This window comes from Chenopodium album, chromosome 13 (assembly GCF_948465745.1).
Source record: "Chenopodium album chromosome 13, dcCheAlbu1.1, whole genome shotgun sequence".
NCBI lineage: Eukaryota > Viridiplantae > Streptophyta > Magnoliopsida > Caryophyllales > Amaranthaceae > Chenopodium > Chenopodium album.
In genome coordinates this window covers 16,709,016-16,724,230 of record NC_137846.1, presented here as the reverse complement: position 1 = coordinate 16,724,230, position 15,215 = coordinate 16,709,016, and the positions used below count along the sequence as shown (strand labels likewise).

General features: G+C 37.9%; 1 long non-coding RNA gene across 1 annotated transcript; it reads right to left on the bottom strand.

The window, feature by feature from the left end:
* Positions 1-2,837: 2,837 nt before the first annotated feature.
* On the bottom strand, positions 2,838-10,730 carry LOC145576419 (uncharacterized). Its single transcript, XR_014098380.1, has 5 exons — positions 10,543-10,730; positions 10,298-10,375; positions 4,010-4,076; positions 3,675-3,752; positions 2,838-3,186 (listed from the first exon to the last, which is right to left on the bottom strand). It is a non-coding gene; the product is annotated as an uncharacterized LOC145576419 (long non-coding RNA).
* Positions 10,731-15,215: the final 4,485 nt, after the last annotated feature.

Below are 15,215 nucleotides of genomic sequence, written 5' to 3'. Positions count from 1 at the left end.
AACCTAACCATGGCTCTACTTCTCTATAGTTTAGGATATGGGTTAGTCAAAGAGGGTCCATGGTTATGAGTCCGGATGCACCACGCGAAAGCCTTACCTTTGGAAGGGTTGGCACGTGTGGATGGGACCCCGCGAGTTAAACTCGCTTCCATGGTTTGGTGAATTCAACATTCTCGGATGTACCCTTCCACACTTTCACCTCGTTCGATAATCAAATGATGTGAAAGGTAATCATAACTGGGTTTGGTTTTGGGAGACACATTTGGGTGTCTACACTTAGTGACAAGCTACGATTTGTTATTAATCTTGTTAGTATCATGCCTAGGATCTTGCTATTATTATGCTTTATTGAGAATATTATGATTGATGATTGTTGTTTTTATTGTTGCTTGATATATTATTATTGTTATTGCTTGATCACGCCCTCTCTTGCAGGTTTAAAGGGAATTTGTACTTGTAATCACGCTTAATAAGATAATTAATAATCTTGTTTAGGCTAATATGATTATAATTCAAGTGATCGCCAATAATAGATTTTGTTTGTGCATTAAATTCAACCAACATAGATTAAACAGGTTTAGGGTTAATTTATTTGTTGTATGTTAGTCAGAAAGCGCACATGAATATGAGAAGAATAAAGTAGAGGCCTATTTAGGGCAGGTTCAATCACTTTTAGGTTGAATTTGTACCTTTATCCCCGAATATCCAATCATGTATCCAAACCTAAGGAGTTAGCGATCTCATGGATCGTGAAGAGGTGTAACCTTTACCCTGTGAACGGTTTACAAGTTCCTAAAACTTGTTGGCGACTCTTTTACTCTAGCTTCCTTCCCTTTGGACGCCACCACGCTTAAGTGTATGATCACAGTGGGGCTCAACTGTGGGATGCTTGAAATATTCCCTACAGTAAGAAACCAATTGAAAAAGAAAAGGAGAAAGAAAGAGAAGTTGTCAAACCCAAACTTCCATATCTCCAAAAGTTCATGAGGCACAAATTAGATGAACAATTTGGCAAATTCATAGAGATGCTTAGGCAACTTCATCTTACCTTTCCATTTACCGATGTCATTGACCAAATGCCAAATTATGAAAAATTCCTTAAGGACATCTTGAGTGGAAAAAGAACTTGTGATGTGGCGGAAACGGTTAGCTTAATCGAGAATTGTAGTGCAATCATTATGAACAAGATGCCGCCTAAGTTGAAAGACCCCAAAACTTTTCTATCCCTTGTGCTATCTATAAGATGAAAATTGATAATGCCTTGTGTGACTTATGAGCTAGTGTTAGCCTTATGCCATATTCGGTTTATTAAAGACTTGAGTTAGGGAAACTTTTGCCTACCAACATTACCTTGCAATTAGCCGATAAATCAATTAAGTTTCCAAAAGGTAAGGTAGAGGATGTTCCTTTGAGGGTAGGGAAGTTTGTGATTCCAGTCGCTTTTTTAGTTCTTGAGATGGATGAGGATGTCAACATTCTTATCAACTTGGTAGACCTTTTCTTGCCACCTCGGGTGCCATGATTGATTTTAAAAGTGTTAAGATTTCCCTCAAAGTTGGAGAAGAGGTTATTTAATTTGATTTGAATGAAAGCATGAAATACCCTTTTTCTTCACTTAAAAATTGCATGAGAGTTGAAACCTTAGATAATATTGTGAATTCCATGAATGAACACTTGCTCACATCTAATGATCCACTTGAGTGTGTTTTGTTGAATAAGGAAAAGATAGGTGAGCATGGCAAGAAAATGGCATTCTTTGAGAAAATCATTGATGAGAGCATGGAAGAGGGTGATGATCATATTTGCATGGGAATCTCAACCCAAGATGCATAGCAAGCGGCCTCAATTAAGGAAGGTAAATATGGCCCCATGGTAGAGCTCAAATCTCTACTATCACACCTTAGGTATGAATTCTTGGGCCTCAATTCTACTTTTCCCGTTATTGTTAGCTCCTCCTTGAGTGAGAATCAAGCTTAAGAGTTATGTGGTGTTTTGAGAAGGCACCAAGGTGCTTTAGGTTATACAATTGATGACCTCAAAGTTATAAGCCTGGATTTATGTACACACCATATCACTCTTGAGGAGAGCGCCTCACCTAGCATTGAAAGGCAACGGAAGCTACACCCTCAAATGGGGGAGGTAGTCAAGAAGGAAATCACTAAGCTATTGGATTCCGGAATCATATTCCCTATCTCTAGCTCTAGATGGGTTTCCCCAGTCCATGTTTTCCCAAAGAAAGGAGGCATGATCGTTGTAGAGAATGAGGGAGGTGAACTCATTCCTACAAGGACGGTTTTTTAGCTTTTTTTCGACACTACATGAAAAGCGTTTTTCCCCTTCCCTTCATTGACCCACTACATGAAAATTCGTGTTCTTAAGACGCTTTTTTAGCTTTTTTTCGACGCTAAAAAGCGTCGAAAATTTCTTTCTCGACGCTTTTTTAAAGCGTCGAGAAAAAGTGAGTCGAGAAAATTAGATGTCACAAAAACGCGTCACAATTCTCGACGCTTTATTTTGTCCAAATTTTTGTACGAAGCGTCGCAATTCATAGAAGTTGGCGCACTTTCTCAACTTTAGCGACGCTTCTTTGTGCCTAGAATCATTAAATTTGCGACGCTTTATTGTGTCCAGATTTTCATACATATGATTTTAATATTTTGATGACGCTTTTTTCTGTCTATATTTTCTTTGTTGGAGACGCTTTTCTTGTCCAAATTCTTAATAAATATCTAGAATATATTTTTTTAAAAGAAAATATTTCACATGTAATATTATTATTATTAGTATACTAGTAATCTAGTATTACCAATAAAATAGGACGAGCAATATTATGACAGTCTTTTTTTTTTATTGCATATATAAATATATTATAGTATATGTACAATTAAATTATCTCATAGTAATGAGAAATACAACTTGTAGTGGAACAAATATGCTCATTTCTTTACAAAAAAATTGCAATCTATCTCTAACTTACCTGCTCCTTAATGTGCTTGCAAAAGGGCGTAAAACAAAGTGTCGACCAATAACTCATTGTTAGCCTTGAATTCATCGCAAACCCTATGATGTTTCTGAATCCTTAAGCAAAAAGTAGTAGTTTAGTTTGTCTTGGGGAGACAGACAACAACAGCATCGTGGATTAATAACAACACTGATATTGTGGTCAACAACCGTGTGGTCAGCATCCTGCAGCAACAACAACAATATTTATACAACTTATTGTTCTAATTTTGATGATATTGATGTTTAGAAGAAACAAGGGATGGTGAGAAATATCGATGGAAAAAATCTAGTTGAACTCTATTTCAGATAGATATCCACATAATTCATTTCAATTTCTCACTGATCTAGCTTAAGCTATGTCATAAAATCATTAGTATACAAAAAGTAACTTCAAAATATAAAATACAAGGGAAAAAACAGCTAGAGAGACAAAATGCATAATATTAATCATTACAGCACAATATTACTACAAATTATAAGCAAAATATCTCAGTTCAAGTAAACTTAGATGAATAACATCAAGGCTAAGGACAAAACTTAAAAATGGTTTAATGAATTCACTATTATAATGCCTGTAAAGAGGAAGCCTCCATCAATTCACCAGCTGCACATTAATAAAAAAAAATTAAAAAATTAAAAACTAAAGGTCTAATCAGCAGATTACAGGTTACCTTATCCGGAAGGACAGAAGGATTCACCTTTTAATGCACTATGCAAGTAGCTATGCTATGTTGGAAATCCACCTTGAACTGAAGAAGCATCAAAAAGTGATGATGTTAGGAACATCATGTCAGTTTTGAGTTATTTCTTAACACTCAGGGTACTAAAAAAAAAAGAACATTTTAACAAAGTATATCATCATCCAAGACAATTAAAGTGACATAGTATTCATTAAAATAACTCAAAACTAAACTACAGTAAGCTGAAAGTAGAAAATCTTAGCACCATAATGAAATGTTAAAAAAGGACTAAGACACTTATGCTTCAAAATCAAAATGTTACCTACCGAAGAACTTAAATATCTCTAGATGTGACAACAGTAGTATGGCTCTGGTGTTCATCTGGTTCACAATCTGCAAGAAACTCATCAAGTCAGCGTCATTGATAGTAGATTATGCAGAAGCATATGAAGCAGTTTGGAGAAATCAAAATCACAACGCATGAAAACTGCAATGAATTGAAAAAGTGCAAAGAATACATTTCTTTTTAATGGAGAGAGGGAAGCTAGGGGAATAAGCGATGGAAGTTTGCAGCTTTACACCTGAAACTTCAATTAGGCTAGACACTCATATCCGAGTCTGAGCAACATAAGTATAATGCTTATTTTAGAAAATGGACAAAATAACCCCCATTTTACACCAATGACGCATCATATAAATTTTATTCACCTCTCATTGCATTCTACATATAATGTAGCATGGATTTGCTACACTGAAACATTAATTATCAAAAATTAAAGTTCAATGAACAGAATCCTCATCTCTCATGAATGAATAATTAAAATTCTATATTACTAATTACCTGATTTCGAATCATCCTTCTTGTGAAAAAATAAGTCAAATTCATTATAAGAAGTAAAATTCTAGAATTTAGAGAAGATGAAAGGCATAAAAATACAATTTTTTATCTAAGCAAAAGCAAAACACAACCCAAAACGTAGGGAGCAGAAACAATTGGGACAAGCAAGCACTCCAAACAAGTATCATAGTTATAACAAAAGAAATATTTGAACAAAATTTATGCAAATCAATATAACCATAATTATGAAGCTGACCATCTTAGAATCTAACACTAATAAATCTGATGTAATTTTGCAATCAAGAAAATTTTTAAAAAATAAAGGTCATTTAACTAACAATAACAATCAAATAGATGTTTTTATAGCTAAAGAATGTGTAACCAATTAAAATGGTCCCATGTTCATGCATACAATACTACCTGTTTATAAGTCTAAAAGTTAAGGGGGTAGAATAAGTCTATGTGTGTTGCCATGTAAAGAAGCAACTAGGTCATATATATAATAGCTATGATGAGTCCACATGTCTGTCAATCTCATGGTAAAGCATATAAAATATAGTAAAATATATCAAGCAAATCAAGCATAGATATGATGATCTGATGGACACAAGCACACAACTTCTCTTTTAATTAGGTTGGCCAAGGAACAGAGGTACCTCACTTTTAGAACATATCATATAAGCATTCTCTATATGATAAGATACTAATATAATTAAGGATGAATTATGTTTGTATTCTCTCTATGACAAGACACTAATTCAATATATACCAAGCACAATGCTAATAATGAAGGGAGATAAATTGCATAATAATTTGTTTAGAAAGAGCAGCTTATTAGTGTGATCTTGAACAACTAAGCTTAAGTATACTATAGAATCTAGACAAGCCATTAATTCTATCTATTAGTATATATTTATCATACCATCAAAACCAAGATAAATAAATCAAATGTCACAAAGTGCCTCTCTGCTAACTATACTAGAAAGATTGCATTGTATGAACACAGACCCAAATTTTTATCACATGCAATAAATAATCTAGAATTAAGAACATTCTAACTTTGTTAATGACACGATATTGACAATATTCTCTAGAAGCTTATTTTCATCTTCAAGCTGCATCAAACTGACCCACACCCCAGTGGATCTAGGTCTACAAAGATTCAATTAATAACAAAATTCCCAAATTACCAAAATAAACTTACTTAAACCAAAATTACATACTCAAATTTTGCATACAAATACATACAAGAAGTAATTTAGATGCGAGAAATTACCTGAAAGTAAAGGGGCGGATAAGCTTAGCGACATCTGGGTTTGGGTGTAGAAATTCGATTGCAGATTTTTTTTTAACATCTGATATTGAAACGACTTAACTCCGCCAGTGGGTTTCCCGCTGCCAGTCCCAAGCCTGGATAAAGGAGGAGGGTTACGGTAGGCCAGTGACAGCCAGTATAAAACTTCGTCACATCCCATGACATGAGCCAAACAGATATTTTCGTGGGGGCGTTCCCTACTCAGCGACGCGCTGCACTTCCTAAACCCGGGTGTAGTGATAAGTATGCAAGGGTTGCTAGGTCGTCGCCCAGAAGCGACGCGCCACATTGCCCGAGTGTGGTGTCAAATGAGCAAGGGCGTGCCATTGGGGCGTTCCCTACTGAGCGACGCGCTGCACTTCCCAGACCCGGGTGCAGTGATAAGTATGTAAGGGTTGCTAGGTCGTCGCCCAGAAGCGACGCGCCATATTGCCCAATTGTGGTGTCAAATAATCAAGGACTTGGAGTTGGGATCAGGAGGGAGCGTGGGAGAAAAGAATTTAGTTTGCGGATTGGTTCTTGGAATGTGGGGTCTCTTACGGGAAAATCAGCAGAATTGGTAGAAGTAATGAAAAGACGACGCGTGAACATCATGTGCCTCCAAGAGACAAGATGGACAGGAGAAGGAGCTCGAGGCTTGGTTTTGGGGTATAAGGTATGGTATGTTGGGCAAGAAACGAGCCACAGAACAAGGAATGGTGGAGCTAGGAACGGAGTTGGTGTGGTTCTCGATGAGAGGTTGGCAAAAGAGGTGATCGAGGTCTATCGGAAGAACGATAGGTTGATAAGGCTGAAGTTGCTATGTGGCAAGGAGATTGTGAATGTTATCAGTGCTTATGCTCCCCAAGTGGGTTTAGATGCAGAAGAGAAACGACAATTTTGGGAGGACCTAGACGAGGTGGTGCAGGGTGTCCACCACTCAGAGAAGTTATATATTGGAGGGGATCTAAATGGGCACGTTGGGGCGAGCCGAGATGGCTATGAGAGTGTCCATGGAGGCTTTGGGTATGGGCAGAGGGACGCCGGTGGTGAAGCTATTATGGATTTTGCCCAATCATATGATTTAATTTTGGCTAATACTTGGTTTAAGAAGAGGGATTCACACTTGATAACTTTTCGGAATGGAGCAAATGCAACTCAAATAGACTTCCTGCTCACAAGGAGCATAGATAGACAAAGTTGCATAAACTGTAAGGTTATCCCAGGGGAGAGTGTGGTCACCCAACACCGGCTATTGGTAATGACTATTCGTCTGAAAGAGAAGGCGAAGAAAAAAGTTAGACAAGAAGAACCAAGGATAAGATGGTGGACCCTAAGGGATGCAAAAGCTAAGGTTTTTACAGAAAAGGTAATTGAAGAAGCGGATTGGGATGGAGAGGTGGATCCGGACATGACCTGGTTACGAATGAAGAACTGTTTCCTAAGAGTGGCCAAAGAGGTCTTAGGGGAAGTAAGGGGAAGAACTTCGGTACAGAGAGATACTTCGTGGTGGAATGAAGAGGTGAAAGCAGTAATTAAGCAAAAAAGGGAATGCTATCAAGCCTTAGGAAAATGTAGGAGTGATGAAACCTTTGCAGCGTATAAGGAGGCTAAGAGTAAGGCAAAGGCAGCTGTTCGCCAAGCAAAAGAAAAGGCATATCAGGAGGTTTATGAAAAGCTTGATTCCAAGGAGGGAGAAAGGATCATTTATAAGATGGCAAAGAGAAGACAAGAGGCAAGGAAGGATATTGGCATGGTGAAGTGTGTCAAAGATAAGAACCAAATGGTCCTAGTGCAAGAGGAGGGCATCAAGGACAGGTGGAAGGGGTACTTCGATGAATTATTTAATGGAAGTAATGGAGTTGTGATAGGAGATACCTCTATGAGTGATGAAGAAATCAACATGGAGTATGTGCGAAGGATTAGGAGAGTAGAGGTGGAGATTGCACTGAGGAAGATGAAACCTAAGAAGGCGGTTGGCCCTGATGGGGTACCGATAGAGGTGTGGAGGTGTTTGGGTAAGATTGGTATTGATTGGTTAACAAACCTTTTCAACAAGATATGGACGGCTACAAGGATCCCACAAGATTGGAGGAAGAGCACCTTGGTCCCGGTTTATAAAAACAAAGGAGACGCTCAAGATTGTTCTAACTATCGAGGAATTAAGCTTATGAGCCATACTATGAAGTTGTGGGAAAGGGTGATTGAACAAAGGTTGAGGGCATGCACAAGCATTTCAGATAACCAATTTGGTTTTATGCCTGGGAGATCTACTATGGAGGCAATCCATTTGATAAGACAAATGATGGAGTTTTATAGGGTAAAGAAGAAAGATCTTCATATGGTCTTTATTGATTTAGAGAAGGCATATGACAAGGTGCCAAGAGAGATACTTTGGTGGGCAATGTTGAAGAAAGGTATCCCACGAAGGTATGTAGACCTAGTTAAGGATATGTATCGGGATGTGTCAACAAATGTGAGGACATGCGGAGGGTTGACAAAAGATTTCCCTATTACAATCGGATTGCATCAAGGGTCTGCATTAAGCCCTTTTCTTTTTGCAACGGTTCTAGACGAATTAACTAGACCAATTCAAGATGAGGTTCCATGGTGTATGCTGTTCGCAGATGATATCGTTTTGGTGGATGAGACTAAGGATGGGGTTAATGTCAAGTTGGAGCAATGGAGGCAAAGGTTGGAATCTAGAGGGTTTAAGCTAAGTCGGAGTAAGACTGAATATTTGGTATGTCGTTTTGGCACTCAGAGGGGGACAAGCAATGAAGTGGTGAGTTTGGATGGAAAGGATTTGACCATGAGTGAATGTTTTAAGTACCTAGGGTCGATCATCCAGAAGAATGGTGACATTGATCAAGACGTGACCCACAGGATTAAGTCAGGGTGGCTTAAATGGAGAGCGGCCACGGGAGTGCTATGCGACCGCAGCATTCCCTTAAAGTTGAAGGGAAAATTCTACAGGACTGCCATAAGACCAGTGTTGCTCTATGGTACAGAATGTTGGGCTTCTAAGAAAGAGCATATTAAAAAGATGGAGGTTACGGAAATGCGCATGTTAAGGTGGATGTGTGGAAACACTTTAAGAGATAAAATCAGAAATGAGGTTATTCGCAAGAAAGTAGGTGTGGCGGGCATTGTAGATAAATTAAGGGAAAATCGTCTGCGTTGGTTTGGACATGTAAGACGGAGACCCGAGGGTGCACCGGTGCGAAGAGTGGAAGAGTGGGACCATGGAGGGATTAAACGAGGAAGAGGGAGACCAAAGATGACTTGGTTGGAAGGAGTGAGGAAGGATATGAAGTGCATGGATTTACGTGAGGATGAAGTTTTGGATCGTAAGGGATGGAGGAGAAAGATTTATGTTGATGACTACACGGAATAATCAAATTTGGTTCATGTTAGCCGACCCCACTTTTGGGATTAAGGCTTTGATTGATTGATTGATTGATTGATATTGAAACGACTTCAAAATCACAGCTTTCTTTATCTCTTCTTCCTCAATGATAAATTAAATAAAATACATCAGGAAAAAAAATGAAGAAGCATAAAAATCAAAATTCGAAAAATCAAAATCCAAAGAGAAATGAGAGAATACGTAAAAAAAATTTAGAATACCAGATTTGATGAATTCGAAGAGCATCTTTCAATTTAACATAGATATTTAAGGACAAAAACGAGAGATTAAGGGATGAAGAAGAACAATCATAGATATAGGTGTATGAATGCTAAGCAATAAGAACCCTAAATTGAAGCGAAACACCCACAAAGTATTTCTTAAAGAATAATTACAATTAGACCCAAAATTGGAAAAAAAAATACATGAATTTCTAAGTCTGACCAAAATCAACAACCAAAAATGAATTCTAAATCCCTCCACCCAACACGACATACAAAAAATCCCTAGATTCGGTTTCGAAGGACGGAAGGGGTATGGTGGTCAGGGACAGCATTGGTGATGTAATGATGACAGGGGGTGAATCGCTCAATGGCACTGGCAGCATTAGTGAAACCGAGGCTGTAGATCTCCTTTTCGGCATAAGAGCAGCGTTTGATGATTCTCTTACTCAACTGATTAACAGATATTCTCGTAGTTTTAATTTTGTTTGAATTTGTTTTTGTTTAAGATTATGTAACAAAGTAGCACACTCCATGGCTAATCTTTCTCTATCTCGGATTACCCTTCTTCTGTTAATCCCTTTGTTGATTCTTACAAGGTGCCTGTGATTAATTAATATACCTCCTATGGTTGAGTTGAGGAATTTTTGCAAAAATCAAAAATCGATCCTCACATCGTTATACAATTAGTTCAATCAGATCCAGGAACTCATAAATCATCAAATTGAATTGCAAATTATAAACAAAAAACCGCAACAATTACAAAGCACAAACATGGAAGAACAACAAATCAAATCAGATCAGAAAATCAGGAAAGAAAATTGAAATCAAAGAATGTCTAAGAAAGCGTACACGTTCACTAACGAAAGCGCCAGCGATGATGAAGGTGACATAGACGGAGTTGAACAAAAACCAGCGAAATTGGAGTTTCTGGGAAATGGAATGTGAAAAAGAGAAATTTGTTTCAGTGGATGAAAATATTGAATAGAATAACTACAAATTCAATGTTATTTCACAACAATCAAATATAACAATTAAATCTGAACGGTATTTTAGCACGAAATCCTGGAAATTGATGAGGAGAAGAATGAGATTACCTTAAATTGAAGAAATTAACAAGGAGATGAAGGAAATTATATCATGGCTTCCACTCAATCCGCTAAATTTCAAGAGATTTGATCAACAGATGAACTGAGATCGTATAAAAATGAAGGGAAAAAAACAATTAGGTTTAATTTGTGTTGAAATGCTGAGATTTGAGAGAGAGAGAGAGAGAGAGAGAGAGAGAGAGTTATGCGTGTGGGACTGTGGGTATACTCGTGGGTATAAGGCGGTTTCTAATACTTGAGTCACGTGCAAATCATACAAAGTTGTCGACGCTTTTTCACGCCAAGAAACTGATTCGACACATAAACGCATAAAATAAAAGCAGAAATTTATTTTTTCGCTGACACCCCATACACAGCATCGAACCAATAGCGTCCAAAAACCAAGGGATTTGTAGTAGTAACCAAATGCTTGAAAGACTAACAAGGCACAAGTACTATTGTTTTCTTGATGGCTATTCCGAGTTTTTCCAAATTCCTATTCACCTGGATGATCAAGAGAAAACAATTTTTACTTGTCCATATGGAACTTTTGCCTATAGGAGAATGCCATTTGGGCTTTGCAACGCCCCCGCCATTTTCCAACGATGTATGATGAGCATATTTGGAGATATATTGGAAGAGAAAATGGAGGTGTTTATGGATGATTTTTTGGTAGGTGGTGCTTCATTTGACGCTTGTCTAGAGAATCTTGAGAAGTGTTTGGCTCGATGTGAGAAAGTGAATTTGGTTTTGAATTGGGAGAAATGTCATTTCATGGTTAAGGGAGGCATTGTCCTTGGTCACAAGATCTCTCATAAAGGTATAGAGGATCAGAGGTGGACAAGGCGAAGATTGAAGTGATTGAAAAGCTTCCACCTCTAGTTAATGTAAAGGGTGTGAGATCTTTCTTAGGGTATGCCGGTTCTATAGAAGATTTATCAAGGATTTCTCTCTTATTGCAAAACCTCTCAATGATCTTCTTCAAAAAGATGTCAAATTTGTATTTGATGATAGATGCTTGGAAGCTTTCAACAAGTTGAAAAAATCCTTGATCTATAATCTCATTGTCCAAGCCCCGAGATGGGATTTACCTTTCGAGTTAATGTGCGATGCTAGCGACATGACCATTGGGGGAGTGCTAGGTCAAAGGGTGGATAAGAAGCTTCATGTCATCTACTATATGTTGAAGACCCTCAATGGTGCTCAATGGAATTACACGACAAATAAGAAGGAATTTTTGGCAATTGTCCATGCTTTTGAGAAGTTCCGTTGTTACTTGTTGGGTTCCAAAACCATTGTTTTCACGGATCATGCGACTCTTAAGTATCTCTTAGGCAAAAAGGAATCAAAGCCTAGGTTGATCCGTTGGGTGCTTGAATTTCAAACTTTTGATCTTGAAATTAGAGATAAGAAAGGAGCGGAAAATGTTATAGCGGATCATCTATCTCGTCTTGAGGATTTCCAAGTCCAAGATGATAGGTCTCCCATTGAGGAGAGAATGCTAGATGATTTCTTGTATGCTATTGATGTGAAGGAACTCCCATGGTTTTCCGATTTAGTCAACTATCTTGCATGTGGGGAGTTTCCACCTTCATTCTCTAAGAATCAAAAGAAGAAGCTCAAGAGAGAGGCTAGACATTACTTGTGGGATGATCCCATATTGTACAGACGGGGCATTGATGGTTTGCTTTGTCGTTGTGTCCCAAATGAAGAGGTTCCAAGTGTGTTGCAGATGTGCCACTCGGATCCTAGTGGTGGTCATATGGGTGTCCCTAGAACTGCCTCCAAGATTCTTCAATATGGTTTATAGTGGCCACATCTTTTCAAGGGTACATGGGAATTTATCAAGACATGTGATCGATGTCAAAGACCTGGGAACATCTCAAAGAGGAATAAGATGCCTCAACAACCCATTCTTGAATTAGAAATCTTTGACGTATAGGGAATTGACTTCATGGGTCCCTTTCCTTCATCTTATGAGAACCAATATATCCTTGTTGCGGTTAACTATATGTCAAAGTGATTTGAATCTATTTCCTCCTCAACAAATGATCACAAGGTGGTAATGAAGATGTTCAAGAAGATTATTTTCCCAAGATTTGATGTATCCAAAGGTGGTGATAAGTGATAATATTTCACATTTCGTGCATAATTCCTTTCAAAGAATGTTGAGGAAGCATGGAGTTAATCAACGTTTTGGCCTCCCATATCATCCTCAAACTAGTGGACAAGTTGAGGTGTCTAATCGTCAAATCAAGGTGATTCTTGAGAAGATGGTTTCAAGAAATAGGAAGGATTAGTCGGATAACCTTGATGATGCCTTGTAGGCATATAGAACGGCCTTTAAAAAAACTATTGGCATTACTCCTTACCACTTCATTTATGGGAAGTCTTGTCATCTCCCGTTTGATTTTGAGCACCGTACTCATTGGGCTATTAAGAGGATCAATTTCGATTTGGCTAGTGCGAGAGAACAACGTTGGATTGATCTCCATTAGTTGGAAGAACTTGGCTTAGATGCTTATGATTGTGCTAGTATATACAAATCCCGTTCTAAGGAAGAGCATGACAAGCTTATTGAGAAGAAGGAGTTCAATGTTGGTGACAAAGTGCTTCTCTATAATTCAAGGATGTGGTTATTTCTCAAAAAGCTTATGTCTCGTTGGAGCGGTCATTTCATAGTTCAAGAAGTTTTCTCTAATGGTGTTGTTGAAATCGCTCCTTCAAATTCCTCAAGATCTTTCATGGTCAATGGCCATAGACTCAAGCTCTATTACAATGGTATTGTTATCGGCCTCATTCATAAGATGACTCTCTATGATCCACCTTGAAAGGGGTGGAGAACGTCAAGCTAATGGCGTTAAACAAGCGCTTTTCGGGAGGCAACTTGACTTTCTAACCTTTTTTTTATTTTCCTTTGATTTTATTTTTCTTCTTTGATGCTTATGGTCTAATTTATTTCTTTCTTTTGTTGTGATTTTAGGTAGTTTTGATATGAAGGATGTTCAATTTCCAACAATCTTGGTACCAAATTTGAGGATGGAGTGTTTAGATGCTTGTTTGAAGATATGAGTTAGAATTGAGTTTTGGTGGGTTCATTATGGTGGGTTCATGAAATTTAGATGTTGAAACCATCGTCAAGGGGTGTAGGGAGTGCCATGTTTAATGTTCATCATGAGCATTGTTCGTTGAACCCACCGTCGAGCGCACGAAGAACTTCGAAGCATGCACAACATTTTCTTGCATGGGCGCGCACAGGCCCTGCGCGGGCGCACGCACCCTATGTGCGCATGCGCCCCTGTGCTGCTGCGTGCACTCTTAAGCGCACCCCTTTCCTTTCTCTCTCATTCTTCATTTATTTTCTTTCCTCCTATATTGTTGTGCACAAGGAATTTCATTATTTTTGCTACTATATTTCATCATAAAATCATCATTGTTCACTTTAATTAGTTGATAATTATTCTAAATCCCCAATTTTATGCTTTTCCCTTGATTTTCTCTCTCCAAAAGTTGGGATTTTGAGTATTATTGATTGCGGTTTTGAAACTTGCAAATTTGGATTGAAAGCTTGTAGTTGTGCACTTTGCTCCATTTCATTTAAATTTCCACTCATTCAAGGTATGATTTCTTTATTTCTCTTGATTTTCATGTTAAATTTCTCACCTTGAATTTTCATGTTAAGTTTGAATTCCTTGGTTCATGCTCTAATGGTGTCTCCACTTTGCTTATTTCATGACTCCCAATTTTGTGTTGATAATGATTATTGATGATTATATGAACTTATGTTGCCATGATTTTGCTTGATTAATTACAAATTTGGTACCACCATTGTTGGTCATTTTCATTGAATATGGTCATGGATGCTTGTTTGGAATGTTGTTACTCTTTGTTAATACTTGATGGTTCATGAATTCTTGCCAATGTTGTTAAATGAATGTGCTTCTATACTTGTTGTAAGTCAACTTACTCATTCCATTTTCAATGTTGGTTTTTGGATTCAATTACTCTTGCTGTGCAACATTCTTTGAGCACCATTCCTTTCATACTTTTGAACCTAGTTCTTGTTTACTTGTGTTGTAGATGGCACCGCTTCACCGGCCCAAGAGAGCATGAAGCTCTATTTGGAGGGAGGTTGTGCCACCCCTATTTAATGTAAGCGAGACCTATGGTATAAAGTTCACAAAACAAGAGCATTGGGAGAATTCCATTCATCTTTCTTCTCGGAAAATCCTTTCAATAAGATTCTACGATTCCTCAACAACAACAAAGCTCGGGATTGATGAAGATGTCCAGCGATTGGCTCGCAATTTGGGCTTGGAAGAATTCATTAGTCTTAATACGCCAACCTATACTCATATTACTTTTGAGTTCCTTTCTTCTCTTGAGGTGTATGAAGAAGAAGAAGAAGAAGAAGAAGAAGAAGACGGTGTAACCTCCCGCACTCTCACTTTCCAAATGTTCAATAATGATCATTCGGTTCCACTATCTTTCCTCAACGAAATCTTCAAGTTTCCCACACCATTGAATGACTACATCTATCTGGCCTTTGAAGATTTGCAACGAGATCATGGTTACAAGGAGGGTATGTAGTGGAGGCATATATCGGTAGAGGGAACTTATTGTCCTCAATATTCGAAAGCGGCTTCAATCATTCATCCCGCTTTGATGTTTTTCAATAGATT